This window comes from Pezoporus occidentalis, unplaced genomic scaffold, assembly GCF_034315485.1.
Source record: "Pezoporus occidentalis ecotype Australia unplaced genomic scaffold, CSIRO_AGI_Poc_V1 ctg2, whole genome shotgun sequence".
NCBI lineage: Eukaryota > Metazoa > Chordata > Aves > Psittaciformes > Psittacidae > Pezoporus > Pezoporus occidentalis.
Window position 1 is genome coordinate 1,397,762 of NW_026913855.1, and position 16,835 is coordinate 1,414,596.

Sequence of the window (16,835 nt, forward strand, 5' to 3'; positions counted from 1 at the left end):
CTGTGTCAGGCTGTGTTTCTTCATTCTCAGATTGGAGATTGAATGCAGTTGCAACCTGAAGATTCTGCCTCTCAGAGGAAAAGGAGTCTAAGTATCTTAATTGCTGTACTTTGTCTCTGGGCGAGACAGTAGCTCCCAGGTTTTTTGCTGAGTTTGGATGTCAGTGGAAATCAGGAAAACCAACTATTTCTCATAGATGCCACTCTCTAAATACTATGTTTCAGTGATGGACCTCCCCTCTGTCATTTAAAAATCTGCCTCAGACAAATCCCTCTCTGCTGTCTTTGGCAGCTACACTGCCTGTCAGCAACCGCTGTCAGGTACTTGAAATCTTTCTCACCTTTATATTCAAAGGCACTTAAACAATGAACTTTGTATTAGCACCTCTCTCTTAGCATTGCTGTTTCCTTATCCATTGTTGCTATTATTATGATGTGGTTAGTAAAGACAGGTTGTTGCATGAAAAGCAGAGCTCATGAAATTCAAATTTTTATGAGGTAGTACTGTATATTTCCTAATCATTTGTTCTCCAGTAGCCCCATTCCCTGTCACATTCTTAAAGCCCTCTCTTTTCTCCCTTGCACAAGGTTCCTCCTTAGATTTAATGGAAAAAGAAAAGTGAGGTTTAGTAAATTGAAACAAGTATATTGATTAATTAGCTGTTTGTTTCATTCTGGAAGGAATACAGGACAGTTATAACTGCTTTTCTTTAACATCTCTTTACTCGGTTACCATTTTTTTTTCTGGATTTATAGTAATAAAATAGCCTTGAAAGCTCTACTCTCAGCCAAACGTAACTGAAATGACCCACAAGTTCTAAAGTTATGAGACATTTACAAATATACAGATGGAGGAACAATAAGGTTGCATAATTCTAATTTCTTCAAGAAACTAAGATAAATACTGCATTAAACTAGTTTGAAATTACAGATGGTTTGCAAACCATTGCTCCAAACCCCATTCATGAGATTGTCTAGTGGAAACCCTACTGAAAATGGTGGATCAGAGCAACAATGTCATTTAAAATATGTAAATATATACTGATCTATGAACTAACATCCCCAGCTGAAAAGAATGTTTTAACCCCTCATAGTATTAAAACAATCTGAAAGTGATAAAAGGATCAAAAAGTTTATGAAAAGTCTTTTTTTTTTTTCTCATAGCTAGTTTCATTTTTACTGTGTGCTTTATGAAAGTTAGCTCACCAAAGCTGTCTTCAGATAAAAAAAAAACAACAAAAAAAATGAAGTCGGAAAGCTATGTGAGAGCAAGTAGAAGTGGAAAATCTTCTGGAATAAACCTTTTTTTGCAGGTTTATTTACAATTGGTTGGTGAGGTCAGCAGTTGAAAAGTCTGACTGGACGTTGATATAGGCCATATCTATACTAAGAAATTAAACAACCCCAGGTACTGTTCCCAAGTAAAGGAAATCAATTGTTTCTTTGTTTTTAAGTTATCAAAATGGTCTATGACATGATCGTGATCTTTTCTGATTAACCCTTGTAAGGAATTCTTGAGTGCGATTGGGGAATTAGCACAGACCAGAGACAGCTGGGGACAGACTTAGTAGAGCTTGTTGTGATAGGACAGGAGGTAAAAGGTTTACCTTAAAAGAGACCAGATTCAGTCTAGATATAAGGAATAAATATTTTTACCAGATGGGTGGTGAAACACTGTAACAGGTTGCAAGAGAGGTGGTAGATGTCTCACCCCTGGAAATATCCAAGGTCAGGTTGGAGAGGGCTCTGAGCAACCAGACCTAGTTGTAAATGACCTAGCTCATTGCAGAGGGCTTTGACTAGATGGCATTTAAAAGGCCCTTCCAAAAAAATTATTCTGTGATTCTATGATGTGAATAACTAGTAAAACAGAAACAAAGCGTTTTCTCCTATCCATAAAGATAGGAGTGGAATAAAACAGAACAGTGAAATAAAACAGAACAAACATGAAATACGTGATGACTAAAAGATCCCAGCACTGGAAAACTTGTTGGAAGAAGAAATAACTGTGTCCTGGGTTTAGCAGTAGCAGTCAATTTTTTCTCCTTCTTGGTAGCTGATGCAGCGCTGTGTTTTGCCTTTCAGCCTAGGAACAGCACTGATAACACTGATGTTTTCAGTTGTTGCTAAGTGATGTTTACCCTGACCAAGGACCCTGTGAGGCTCATGCTCTTGCCAGGGAGGAGGGGAAGCCTTGAGGAAGCAGAGACGGGGCGCCTGACCCAGGCTAGCCAAGGAGGTATTCCATACCACAGCACGTCATGCCTGGGGTGGGGGGTAACTGGGAGTTACCCGGAAGGACACGATCTTCTGGGTGGGACTCATTTCTTGGCCGGTGGTATTGTATTCTCTTCCCTTGTTATTTTCTCTTATCGTTGTTGTTGGTAGTAGCGGTGGTGATTTGTGTTGTACATTGGTTGCTAGACTGTTCTTGTCTCAACCCGTGGGAGTTCCATTCTTTTGATTCTCCTCCCCATCTCTCCGGGAGTGGGGAGTGGGGGGCGGAGGAAAGAAAAAGGGAGGAAAAGGCAGGGGGAGTGAGAGAACGAGCTGTCTGTCTGGGTTTAAACCACGACACACTGACATAACTATGGGGTCTCATGATGATAAAATTGTGTAAAATGAAAGTGGCAATATTTATGAAATTAAAATGTCATCAGCTTTTAAAGATCTTTGGATGAGCTGATATCACCTCTGCCAACCTCTTCTAATATTAATCTTTGTGATGAAGGATATTTCATTCAGCCATATTAGTTCTTAAGTGACTGCAATGATAATTTATAAAAGAAAGGGGGGGCACCATGTGAAGATAATGACTAGTATTGCACTTTTTAAGATATGTCACTCTTAGAAATGAAAGCCCCTCAAAAGAATGAAATCATTAGCAACAGTCAGTATGTTTGGAGCCATCTTGTTCAAAGGAAAAGTGAATTTAATAATGTAGATATAGGTCATTATATACCAGATGGACTCATATTGTACATATATACCAATACTGATCTTGTCTAAATAAACAAGTAACAAGGAAGTCAGGCATATATTCATAAAATCTTAACACCCTGCAGAATTAGAGTCTACAGAGATCACCAATTTCCTTGCTAACCTTCTGCACAGATTATTCTATATGGAGCAGCATGTTAAAATTGAAAAAAAAAATCCAAACCCAACCCTATGGGAAAGTAGAATGTAGCATCTCCGTTGGTTATTAGAGCTGCGAATACACTAAATCGGATGTTCCTTTACTTGCTGTTATTCCATAGCTAGCTGCGTGCAGATCAAGATGCTGTTTTGACCTCTATGACTCTATGGGCTCATGAGATAACCTTGTGAGGAGCAGTCTCTTTCCCTACCACCATTCTCACCTAGTTCAAAACAGCAGAAAAAATTGGCTTTGAAAAAAAGAGGAGGAGGCACCTCCTAAGTTTTCACGTGCCCTCATGTATCTCTCTTCATTCAAAATAACATAATCTGAAACCTTTGGGTGATACTGTAAATCTGCTACATCTAGCGATTTAAAAAGGGGGAGTGGGGAGTATGTTTAAAAGGTTTCTAAAGGTCTAAAGGTGTATTGATACCTATTTCAGAAACAAATTTTCAGTATCTCAGCAATATTAATATGTACCAATGATGCACAAACAATATATACCAACATTTTTCTAGATTCTGATAGATGATACTATAGCAGTTCCTTTTAATAAAGAAAAAATACCTTGCTAGTACAGAAAGTCACACAGGCTTAAGTATCATATTAAAAATAGAATGTAAATTACATGTTTGCCTTCCATAGAAGAGCAGATTTCATGTGCAAAGAGGTCAAAGGAAATCAGTAGTATGTTACTGAAATAAAATGAATGAAATTTAAAAGGATTAAAGATTTTGAGTCAGTAACTCTGCCTAAATTGGTCTTTATCTTCAGAGAGAAAAGAGAGTTGCTTTGGCTTTGAAATTGAAAATGTTATAGTTGTTAACTGTGACTGAAAGAAATAAAAAGAAGTTACAAAAAGGATAGTGAATTTGGTTTTGAGTAAGTAACAGGTCAGTTTGACAAATTTCAAAATGGAAGATCTGAAGTTCAGGGAACATAAAAATTCTAATCACCAGATTTATAGTCTAGTTTGTTTTCCTAAGGAAAAGTAACTTGCATAATCATGCAGAATGTGCGTTTGTCTGCCAGATTATTCCTACTATATTTTGAACCCAGGAGCAGAAAACAAGGCACAAAATTCTTCAGAATATTAACCCTTTATAAGGTGAATTAAAATAGACACTAGAGTAAAAGAGAAACATCTTTGCAATGCTCCTATGCAGAAGCAGCTAAACTCTGAGTTCATCTGTAATCCTCATTTATTTAGCTGCCAGTATGTAGGCAACCAGGATATATTTACCAAGCCAGGCAATTGGAAAGTAGCTTTACATCAAGAACGGCAAGAAGAAGCACTCACTTGACTAACATGCAAAGAAAGACAAAGAACAGGAAAACAGCTGGAGTATGGCACTAAAATTGCTGGACATATGGAAGGGACCAGTGTTTTCTGTGGCATGTTTAGGGCTCACAGGAAGTTATGTTTCACACAGAAAGGGTAGGATGTAAAGACTGGTCTGATGACATTGACCTTGTGCAATGACCGAACTTTAGTACTCAATTCTGTAGGGCATTAATCTTCACCAGATATGTAGTGCGGAGAGCAATTTGTGTTTGTTATGAACAGAGCTTAGTTATAAAACTAAAGGATAGGTGTGCAAAATCAATTAGTTTCTTAACCCTTAGGGTCCTGGGTGAGCCTCACTCTAAATTAAAGTGCTTGTCAGTACAACAACTACTGGGAGAAGTATATTTTGCAATTGCTTTATCTGATAAAAAGAGTTTACAGAAAATGCATATAAACAAAAAAAAAAAAAAGAAAAAAAAGGAAGAACTGGCTGGATTAGTGTTGTCACTGTAAACAGCTGAAAGTCATCTTTCACATCCTTCATGGAGAATACACCATGTTAAAAATGGTCCCTCCACGACTTCTCCATAAACAGGGCATTTCTGTTTTTAAATACAGCAGATGCATGCTTCATAATATCTTAGTTTGCTTCTTAAATGCCTTTATGTTTATCAAGATGTTTAAATATTAAATTTTAAACAAGGAATTTCAACTATTTCAACTATTCAACATGGGATTTTCACCTGTTAATTACCAGTACTTCCACATACTCTCTGTTTACTGAAGTCATGGGGACTCCATTTATAAACTCTCTGTTTATAAAGTCTCTGTCTCTAAGAAAGGAATTTTATATTAATAATCATTAGTTTCAGCACTAATATGATTAATGGATTCTTTCCAGGCATCAGGAACCTACACCACATAAGACCTTTCAGGATCAGAGCCCAATATTTCTGGCAGTGTAATGTAATATTACTCTCATGATAAATTATATTAATATGAAATATTGATGTATATATATATACCTAATGTTGAACCTAATGAGGTTCAACAAGGGCAAGTGTAGGGTACTGCACCTGCGGAGGAATAACCAAAGTACCAGTACAGGTTGGGGGCTGACCTACTAGATGGCAGCTCTGCTGAGAAGGACCTGGGAGTATTGGTGGACAAGTTGACTATGAGCCAGCAGTGTGCCCTTGCAGCCAGTCATACCCTGGAGTGCATCAGGAGGACTGTGGCCAGCAGATCAAGAGAGATGATGCTCCCCTTCTAGTCAGCCTAGCTATTAGAGGCAAAATCTGGAGTACTGTGTTCAGTTCTGGGAGCCTCACTACAACAACGACAAGGTACTAGAAAGAGTACAGCGAAGGGCCACAAAGATGATAAGGGGTATGGAGCACCTCTCTGTTATGAAAAGACTGTGGGAGCTGGGCCTGTTTAATCTAGAGAAGAAAAGATTGATAGGGGATCTCACTAATGCGCACAACTATCTCAAAGGGGGGTGCCAGCAGGAGGTGCCAGACTCTACAGTAGTGCAAAGTGACAGGATAAGGAGCAATGACCATAGAATAAGCCACAAGAAGTTTCGCCTCAGACGAGGAAGAATTATGTTGAGGGTGGCAGAACCCTGGAACAGACTACCCAGGAGTGCTGTGGAGTCTCCCTCTCTGAAGACATTCAAAATCTGCCTGGATGAGTTCCTGTGTAACCTTCTCTAGGTGGCTCTAACTTGGCAAGGGGGTTTGGACTAGGTGATCTCCAGAGGTCCCTTCCAACCCTAACAAATCTGTGATTCTGTGATATTGGTAAAGTCTATGACAGATTTCACACTGAACAATAGGAGGAGCATTGAATACTATGATCTTGCTTAGGCACTGCACTGATTGAAATCCTTAAATTAAAAAAAAAAAATTGAAATCCCAGAAACTGATAAGTCATGTTCCACTTGGATATAAAGAAATTATTTCAGGTGACTCAAAACAGCCCTACAAAGTGTTGCAAATTTATTTTTCAGCTGGTACTACAAGATTTTGATAAATCTTTTTGGGGGAGGTAAATTATTTTTTTTTTAACTAATCAGCTAAAAAAAAAAATTTTTATTAAAAGAATAAAATTTCTCTTTCTGCAAGACTATTGTCGTGGTTTAAACCCTAGCCAGCCAGCTTGTTCACTCACTCCCAGTGAGTGGTGCGGGGCTGACAGCAATCGATGGCCCCCCTCCCGGGGCTCTCCCCTTCCCCGCTCCCGGAGGAATGGGGAGTAGGATCGAAAGGGTGCAACTCCCATGGGTTGAGACAAGAACAATCCAGCAACCAATGTACAACACAAATCACCACCACTACTACCAATGACAACAATGATAAGAGAAAATAACGAGGGAAGACAATACAATACCAAGAAACAAGTCCCACACAGAAGCCCGTGTCCTTCCAGGTAACTCCCAGTTACCTCCCACCCTGGTCATGATGTGCTGTGGTATGAAATACCTCTTTGGCTAGCCTGGGTCAGGCGCCCCGTCTCTGATTCCTCACGGCTTGCCCTCCTCCATGGCAGAGCATAAACCTCACAAAGTCTTTGGTCAGGGTAAATATCACTTAGCAGCAACCGAAAACATCGGCTTCACCAACACTGTTCCCAGGTTGGAAGTCAAAACACAGCACTGCACCAGCTACCACAAAGGAGAAACATGACTGCTACTGCTGAACCCAGGACAACTATCTTGGGGGATTTAAGTTCTGAAAGTTTTCACTGAAGATTTAGTAGAGATTTTTATATGCTTTTGCCAATTTCACAAAAATAGAAAACAAATGAATGAGATTATACCGGAAGTAACTGTTGAATTATTAATGTTATTTTTTCCTCCATAGTTATATCATCCTAAAAACACTGACTGCGGGCTATTTAGCTATCTTTAAGTTTAAATTAAACACAACTTTGTGCCTATTATATATTCATGCATATCAGTTATTTATATTTGTTTAATTATTTTAAAAAGGCATCTATTAATGTGGCAGATTAGTTTGAAAACTTATTCACTACTGAGTATGCATACTCTACATGGGGAAGTTTGTTGTCTAGTGGAATAGAATATGTTGAATTTTCACTACAGGACTGGGGTGAGAGTATGATATAAGAGAAAAGAAAGAAGGGGAGAGGAAGTGTCCCAAAACAGTTTCCCTTAAATCCATCTCCTGAAAACTGGCACTGTGACTGATAGAGATGATATCCTACAGCAGGAAAATATTTTTTCATCTTCTTTCCTAACCTTGTGTTTTAACACAACGAAGATTCTGCTATATATTTTGACTACTGCTTCTGTCTTATCCAGGAAGTAAAGATACATTTAAACACAGAATTTTACAGTGTGTTTTAAATGATATTTCAGCTCACTCAGCTTAGACAACCAGGATAAGCAGGTTCTAAAAAAAATGTCTTTTAATTAAATTCTAGGTTAATGCATCCTGTATTTTTCCACTTTTAGGAATTCAGCTGACAATTAATGCAGTTAATTGCTAGTCAATCTGTTTCATGAACGTTTTAATCTTAGAACAAACCTGATTAGAACTTACGCATGTTCTAGCTAACCCTCCCCATCCAAAAATTAATCTGAATTAGGTGAAACCTAGTAGGGTTTACTCTTCACTTTTCACAAAATGCCCAGCATTTTGCATAACATTTCCACAAAGGAAAAATAGTTGCCAAGTGGATGAAAAAATAGCTATCATCCAGTTTGGCAGTGTGTTGTATCAGCTTTTCTGTAGTGATAACAATTATAATTACTACATAGCAGAGTGTTGTTCACCATTTCTAGAAAAGTAGTTTCCAGGATCTAATTATATGAATGCCAATCAGCCTCTAAAATACTATCACTTAGTTTAGAAAGGAAACTGGAAGCTAAGGAAACTGATTTGTTGGAGACTATTCAGATGTGGCCACAAATGTATGTAGACCACAAAAACTTCCGACAATATTGCAGTGTTGTTGAAGATGAAACAACTTCTTTCCCTCTTTTTTTTTGTTTGTTTTTAAGAAAAGCTGAAAAAGTAACTGGAACTTGAAAACTGTGTTGGAATCTGTCTTAAAACAGAAGATAATATTTAGAATATGCCTAGTGGCTGAGGGCCATTATTTTACTTCAAATTGATATTAGCCTGTTACTGCAGTAATTTCTTAAGCTTTCTGTTAATGTTTTAACTCCATTTTGTGTCCCCATTTATTAAAGCATAGAAAGACCAAGGGAGAAAATAAAATTATCTCATTCAAGAGTAATTTCTCAGTAACCTTGGGGTAGCTATATTTCACTTATACTTTTGTACAAAGCCAAACCAAATTGTACAGAGATTTAGTTAACTACTTCAAGCAGAATATATAAATACCCTTTAGACACAAATATAAACTTTAATGACTATTATCATTACTACAGATGCCCAAGTGTTCTGTGTTTGTAAGAGTTTTAGTCTCATACTGATTACACATTAGGGATTCCTCCTATGCATCTCCATAAGCAAAGCAAGAGAGAACTTTGTAGTTTCAATCAAAAATACAAACTGAAAAACAAGCCAATTTTTAATGCTGTATTGAAATTTCCCTGTAGTACACAGCAGAAAAAAAAAAAAAGCTATATGGGGTATATATGATAGTATATGCAAGCAGCAACTAACACAAAAGGAGAGATGCTCTGCAATTTCTGAAGCTTCACACTGCCAGCATGCTTTTCACTGGCAATTAACAGCAAGAAATGATACCTCAAAAAGTGTCAAGGCGAAACAAAGACTTTGATGAAGCACAAGGTGGTTTTAAAAGAGTTTGACACTATTCAAAGAAGCTTTTTTCTTTTTTCATTTTTCTATACTATTATATTTTAACACCTTTCTGGTGTGCAACTGTGTCTTGCCACCTTCAAAAAGCTAAATAAATCTATTGCAGGATATGTACTACACCTCAAAGCTAAAAATATTTCCATCAGAAAAAAAAAATAGTTATTTAATTTTTCAAACACCAGGAGTGTGCTTTGAGAAAGAAACTTAACTCTTTCCTAACTGTTACCTAAAGCCAGAAAAAAGTGAATACTTCTTTCTAAATCTCAGGAACAGGGCACTTCACAGTCAATAACATTTCAAAATCAGTGGTTAGCCCAGAAAAGTTTCTCATTAAGACTGTTCACCATGAATAGTCTTCCAGATTCTAAAATGTTAATTCTGAGATTATTTCTTCAATTCTTTCTCCAACAAGCAGTGCTATCTACAGATGGAAGTAGCAAGTTATGTAAGAATTAGAAATTTAAGGATAATTAATTTTCTAGTCAATCCTTACCCACCATAATCACTACTTACTCTAAAAGTCACCATTATGATTAGGATAATCTAAGACAGCTAATCATGCAGATCCTATGGGCGCACAACATCATAATTCTCTTTCAAAACACAGACCAGCTTAATCTACTCACTGCTATAAACTTTTGTAATTATAGGCTCCTTCAACTTCACTATCTAGTAAAAATGGGTGATCTTCTATGTGTGTCCAAGGAGGCTAAGTTAGAAAGGTGAAAAAGAAGAGAAATAAAAGCAAGTAAAAAGGCAATATGTGGTCCCACCATAGTGCAGTGGCAGCACTCACTGATGAGATAGCTATATTTTCTGTCACATACTGAGTGGGAATCACAAAACTTCAGGCCATAGGCTGTGATCTAGCAGAATAGTTTGTTCAGCTTGCAACCCAATCTGGAGGATCATGAGGCAAGAGATGTCGGGGATAACCGACATCTAAATTCATTCCTTTATAAAGAAGTATCTAGTCTTCAGGCCACACATAGGGCATCATACTATATATATATATAAAGTAATAAAAGAGAATTCAAATTTAAAGAAAAGCTTTAAATACAGTGTCACATTCAAATTGCTGTGGAACTTACAATCAGTTTCTAACAATAACATATCTGTGGCCCTATCATGATTAATGGTAATACCCCCCCTTCAGCAGAAAGGGCCTGAAGCTTGAAACCCAAATTTCACAGCATGTTGATTTTGAAGGTATTGTTGTTAGACCAAGTACAGAATTTTAGTGTATTTTATAGAAATGGAAAACTATGTAATTTGCCAATGTTCATATGTTCAGAACACCTCCATTGTTCACTGTTTATAAAGGACTTTTTACTCCTTCCAGGAATGAATGGACTAAAACACATTGCAAAGTTTCATTGACAACATATATTCCTTTTTCAGTTTTAATCACAGAAGAAAAAAATACGCCTGGGCTAGTTTATTCATCATCTGTTTGGGTTTTTTTTATAGATGTAATTCCAATTAACATAATCAAGAACTGAAGAAAGCAATAAATTAATAGGTCTGCTTTTTCTCTTGGGTTTTAAAGACACGTGGGGATGATCAAGTTCACCAGTGGTAACAGGATAACAGTCAATCATTCTATGGGTGCAAGTTAGAGACTTGTGAAAGAACAGAATATAGAATAGAATATAGAATATTTTTTTTTTCTGGCTTTCCTGTTAAATAAATTATTGTTTCACAAATGTCTTGTGTAAACTTTAATTTAAAAAAATAAAATAGAAAGCTGTAATCTTTGTTTTTTTTGTTTAAAGATATGTTTAGATTACAAAGGAGTAAGAATAAAAACATAAATGTGAGTTTAAAAATAGGGAAGAATATTTTGCAAATAAAATTCTCAGAACATTTCTTTTTTTCCAAGATGTTGCAGAGAGGGAAGATGATTAAAAGTAGAACAGAAACTATTCATATTGATAAGGAAGAACAGGGGGAACAGGCTACATGCCTGCTGACAAAAGAAGTACCTGCTGGCACTTCTACTTAAACAGAAAAAAAAACTAGTTTCTTATTTTGGTTTTTCAGTGAAGCAGCCAGTGGCAGAACAAACCCAAGCCAAATCCCCTGGAGAATAAAACCAATTTAGATAACTGAAGTCTGACTATGTAATCTCCGTGTCCAGTCTCATTGCCAAAATATGAAACTTGCTGCCTGTTAAGAGACTTCAAATAGATTCCCACATATATGGTAGATACAGTAAACAACTGGGCACAGCATGCAGAGTTTAGGTTTGAATGACTTATTATTTTTTAATCCAGATCTTACTTATATTGCATCAGAGTTATGTATAAACTCAACCAAGGGCCAAGAGCTCATGTTGGTAGTCCTGGGGTAATGGCTGGACTTGATGATCTTTACTGTCTTTTCCAACCTAGTTGATTCTATGATTCTATGATAGGATTGAAGTTAAGTGGATATCTGCCATTACAAATACCTTCATGTGCAAGTGCAGCTGCTAGTAACAAAGGTGCCATGACTTCCTGGGTGTTTAAACACAACATCACTGTCGTGGTTTAAACCCAGTCAGGTAATTCGTTCGCTCACTTCCCCCCCTTTTCTTGCCCTCCCCCTGCTCTCGGATGGACGGAGAGGAAAATCGAAAAGAATGCAACTCCCACAGGTTGAGATAAGAACAGTTTAGTAACTAAGGTATAACACAAATCACTACTGCTACCACCAATGATAATAATGATAAAGGAAATAACAAGGGAAGAGAATACAACATCTCACCACCAGCCGACCGATAACTCGCCCCCCAAGCCCGACCAAGCTCTGACCGATACCTCCTCCAACCCTGCAGTCTCTCAGCCCTTCCGGCTCACTCCCAGTTACATCCTGGGCATGACGTGCTGTGGTATGGAATACCTCTTTGGTCAGTTTGGGTCAGGTGTCCTGTCTCTACTTCCTCCTGGCTTCCCCTCCTCCCTGGCAGAGCATGAGGCTCACAAAGTCCTTGGCCAAACCTAAACATCACTATCAGCTCTGTTCCCAAGCTGAAAGTCAAAACACAGCACTGCACCAGCTACCAAGAAGGGGAAAAATGACTGCTACTGCTGAACCCAGGACATTATCCACCCCTTATTCCATACCATTCACGTCATGCCCAGATCCCACATTTTCAATATACCATCACTCTTATCTCAGTGCACTCTTATCTTAGTGCATGGACCAGTCCCTATAAAGCTGCTGAGTCCATCTGGTCCATGATGTCAGGCTCCATCTCTTGTAACAGTCTTCCAGAGCAGGAGAGACTGTGTGCAGTGTTCACACTCGTGAATAACTAGGGCAACAGTGTCCATTGCTAAATCCACCCCTCGATCATGAGTCCATCTCTGTGTTGCATCTCTGCTCTGATGGCCTGAAGTGCATTGGGCCCACCAGGCTCAAAATAATTCACTGTCCCCTTCAGCAGTTTCTGCAGCTTGTTGCTGGGGACTCCATACAGCTGCCTTCCATCTCCAATGCTTCCAAAGCACTGGAGGGGCCCAGTGGACTAGATACTTGCCCATACTGTCCCACACACCCTGCCACTCCTGGCTGTCCAGCCTTGGGGAAAACCTCTTGGTCCCCCCATATCCTCGTCTAACCCCAGACAAGACCCAAACCTGACTCTGCTTAACTTTTGAGATCAGACAAAATGGTCGTGGGTAGAACACAGCCTGTGTGTGTGCCAACATGCTGATCCCCATCACAATCAGCAGGCAGGTCCCAAGGACACCCGAAGGCCATTCAAAACCTTCAGAACTCTCACACGATGCTGCTGTACTTGTCACTGGGGCTGGTGTAGCTGCTGTGCTTGCCGGCTCTCCCACCGCCAGCTTCTCTTTTCCTGAGTCCAGCTCTTCCTCCTCTGCCTTGCTGGGAAATGCTGCGTGGTCTCCTGCGTCCTCCTGGGGCTCGGCGGGCGGCTTCCGGGAAACGCTCTCGGCCGTCGCGGGGCTGGGCTCGGCCGCGGGGCTCGGCTCCTCCGCGGGGCTCGGCTCGGCCGCGAGGCTCGGCTCTTCCGCGGGGCTCGGCTCCTCCGCCGCCTTCTCCCGCTGCTCGGCAGCCGCCTCCTTCTGCTCTTCGACCGCCCCGACCTCCTCCACCGGCAGCCGTCCCCTCGCGGCCTCCGGCCCCGCTCCCGCCGCCGCTTGGTCGCCGGGGCCGCTTTCCCGAGCCGGTTCGGCTGCCGCCGGCTCCCGGGGCCGCTCCCCCTCAGCTCCCCGCAGCCTCACGAAGATGGAGAGTAGGGTGAGGGCCAGGACGGTGAAGAGCAGCCGGACGGCCAGGTACAAGTCCACGGCCACCTCCGTCCCGCCCTGCTGCTGGAGCCCGCCCGTATTACAAGCCATTGCCATAAAGCACAGTGAGACAAGAACCTTAGCCCAGGCCCCATACTTGATAAACACTAACACAGCAAATACCGGCTCTACGTAAGTTACAACGGTCTGAAGCTGTGAGATCAAGCGAAACAACTCTGAGAGCCAATAAATCAGCATTGTGACCAGTGACTATTAATCCAGTCAGATCTGTCGTTATCTCAACCCTTCGGGCCCCACGTTGGGCGCCAAAAAGAACTGTCGTGGTTTAAACCCAGTCAGGTAATTCGTTCGCTCACTTCCCCCCCTTTTCTTGCCCTCCCCCTGCTCTCGGAGGGACGGAGAGGAAAATCGAAAAGAATGCAACTCCCACAGGTTGAGATAAGAACAGTTTAGTAACTAAGGTATAACACAGATCACTACTGCTACCACCAATGATAATAATGATAAAGGAAATAACAAGGGAAGAGAATACAACATCTCACCACCAGCCGACCGATAACTCGCCCCCCAAGCCCGACCAAGCTCTGACCGATACCTCCTCCAACCCTGCAGTCTCTCAGCCCTTCCGGCTAACTCCCAGTTACATCCTGGGCATGACGTGCTGTGGTATGGAATACCTCTTTGGTCAGTTTGGGTCAGGTGTCCTGTCTCTACTTCCTCCTGGCTTCCCCTCCTCCCTGGCAGAGCATGAGGCTCACAAAGTCCTTGGCCAAACCTAAACATCACTATCAGCTCTGTTCCCAAGCTGAAAGTCAAAACACAGCACTGCACCAGCTACCAAGAAGGGGAAAAATGACTGCTACTGCTGAACCCAGGACAATCACCATGCCCACAAGCGAAACAATTGCCAGTTTACAGTGCCATGACATGTATAGAAAAAACACCTCTGAAATAAGCATGAGAGCCATATGCAGGACAAAGAGATATAGCAAAACAGGGGCAGGATGGAGTGCAGACAGAGAAGTAGTACTTAAGAAGTATTTACCTCTTCAAGCAGCCTGGGAAACAGTTCATTTTTTCAAACCTTGATTTGGTCTGCTGTGTCCTGTTGTGGGTGAACAGCTTGTTTTCAGAAATAATGAAGTAAAAATAAGATTTGACAAATCATTTTTTATATCAGAACAGTGTAAGAAAAATCTGGAATTCTTGGAGAGTCTGTTTAAGAATTTTAAGAATGCTTTTAGAATGCAAGAAAATGTCAAAACTTAGTGTAAAATAGATTTTACCACTTCTCTAAAGGAAGGGCTAAAATTTTCTTTTTTTCACAATACCTTTGTGATTTCTACGCCTATTATCATCTCCTCTACCAAAGTAGATGTTCTCTATTCTTTTCACTGAGCCCTACAAGTAAACACCAAGCCAATAAGAAACAAAGAATGTGCCTCTTATGATAAGCCAAAATACGTAGGGAGTGAATATTACTGATAGACAAATGGCAGCATTGTGACAGCTTGAACTGTGTCAGTGTGAAAATTAATTACACAGAATCACAGAATCCTAAGGGTTGGAAGGGACCTCAAAAGATCATCTAGTCCAACCCTCCTGCAAGAGCAGGGTAATCTAGAGTACATCACACAGGAACTTGTCCAGGCGGGCCTTGAATATCTCCAACGTAGGAGACTCCACAACCCCCCTGGGCAACCTGTTGCAGTGATCTGTCACTCTCACAGTAAAGAAATTTTTCCTGATGTTCACATGGAACCTCCTATGCTCCAGTTTACACCCATTGCCCCTTGTCCTATCACTGGACATCACTGAAAAAAACCTAGCTCCATCATCCTGACACTCACCCTTTACATATTTGTAAACATTGATGAGGTCACCCCTCAGTCTCCTCTTCTCCAAGCTAGAGTCCCAGCTCCCTCAGCCTCTCCTCATAAGAGAGATGTTCCATCCCCTTAATCATCTTTGTAGCTTTCCGCTGGACTCTTTCAAGCAATTCCCTGTCCTTCTTGAACTGTGGGGCCCAGAACTGGACACAATATTCCAGATGCGGCCTCACTAAGGCAGAGTAGAGGGGGAGGAGAACCTCTCTTGACCTACTAACCACACCCTTTCTAATGCACCCTAGGATGCCATTGGCCTTCTTGGCCACAAGGGCACATTGCTGGCTCATGGTCATCCTCCTATCCACCAGGACCCCCAGGTCCCTTTCCCCTTCACTACTGTCCAGCAGCTCAGCCCCCAACCTGTACTGGTACATGGGGTTGTTCTTCCCCAGATGCAAGACTCGACACTTGCCCTTGTTGAATTTCATCAAGTTCCTCTCCGCCCAACTCTCCAGCCTGTCCAGGTCTCACTGAATGGCAACACAGCCCTCTGGTGTGTCAGCCACTCCTCCCAGTTTAGTACCATCAGCAAACTTGCTGAGGGTACATTCAGTTCCCTCATCCAGGTCGTTGATGAAAATATTAAACAGCACTGGTCCCAGCACCGACCCCTGAGAGACTCCACTAGTCACAGACCTCCAGCTACATTCTGCCCCATTGACCACAACTCTCTGCCTTCTTTCTTCCAACCAGTTCTTGATCCACCTCACTACTTGATCTTCAAGCCCACACTTCCTTAGCTTATCTATGAGGATGCTGTGGGAGACAGTATCAAATGCCTTACTGAAATCAAGAAAAACCACATCTACCGCTCTACCATCATCCATCCACCTAGTTACTTGCTCATAGAAGGCTATAAGGTTGGTCAAACATGACTTCCCCGTGGTAAAGCCATGTTGGCTGTTCTTAATGACCCCCTCATCCTTGATATGTCTAGAGATGGTGTCAAGAATAAGTTGTTCCATCACCTTTCCAGGGATGGAGGTAAGGCTGACTGGTCTGTAATTACCTGGGTCCTCCTTCTTTCCCTTCTTATAGACTGGCGTGACATTTGCCATCCTCCAATCCTCAGGCACCTCACCTGTTTCCCACGACTTACCAAAGATGGTGGAGAGTGGCTCAGCAATGACCTCCGCCAGCTCCCTCAGCACCCGCGGGTGTATTCCATCCGGACCCATCGATTTATAGATGACCAGATTACTTAACTGATCCCTAACCCAATCCTCATCTACCAAAGCAAACTCCTCCTTTATCCTGACTCCTTCCGGGGCTATAGGAATCTGGGTCCCCCAGGGAGAGTCTGCAGGAGTAAAGACAGAGGCAAAGAAGGCATTCAACACCTCTGCCTTCTTTATATCCTCTGTCTCCAAGGCACCCACCTCATTCAACAGTGGGCCTATACTGCTTCTTGTGTTAGTTTTATTTGCTATGTATT

General features: G+C 41.0%; 1 long non-coding RNA gene across 1 annotated transcript in view; it reads right to left on the reverse strand.

Moving 5' to 3' along the window:
- LOC134163082 (uncharacterized) overlaps positions 1-12,952 on the reverse strand; it is a 376,527-nt gene extending 363,575 nt beyond the window's left edge. Inside the window, exon 1 of the long non-coding RNA XR_009964557.1 lies at positions 12,579-12,952. This is a non-coding gene — a long non-coding RNA (uncharacterized LOC134163082). The remainder of the gene's footprint in view (positions 1-12,578) is intronic.
- Between the last annotated feature and the right edge of the window lie 3,883 nt (positions 12,953-16,835).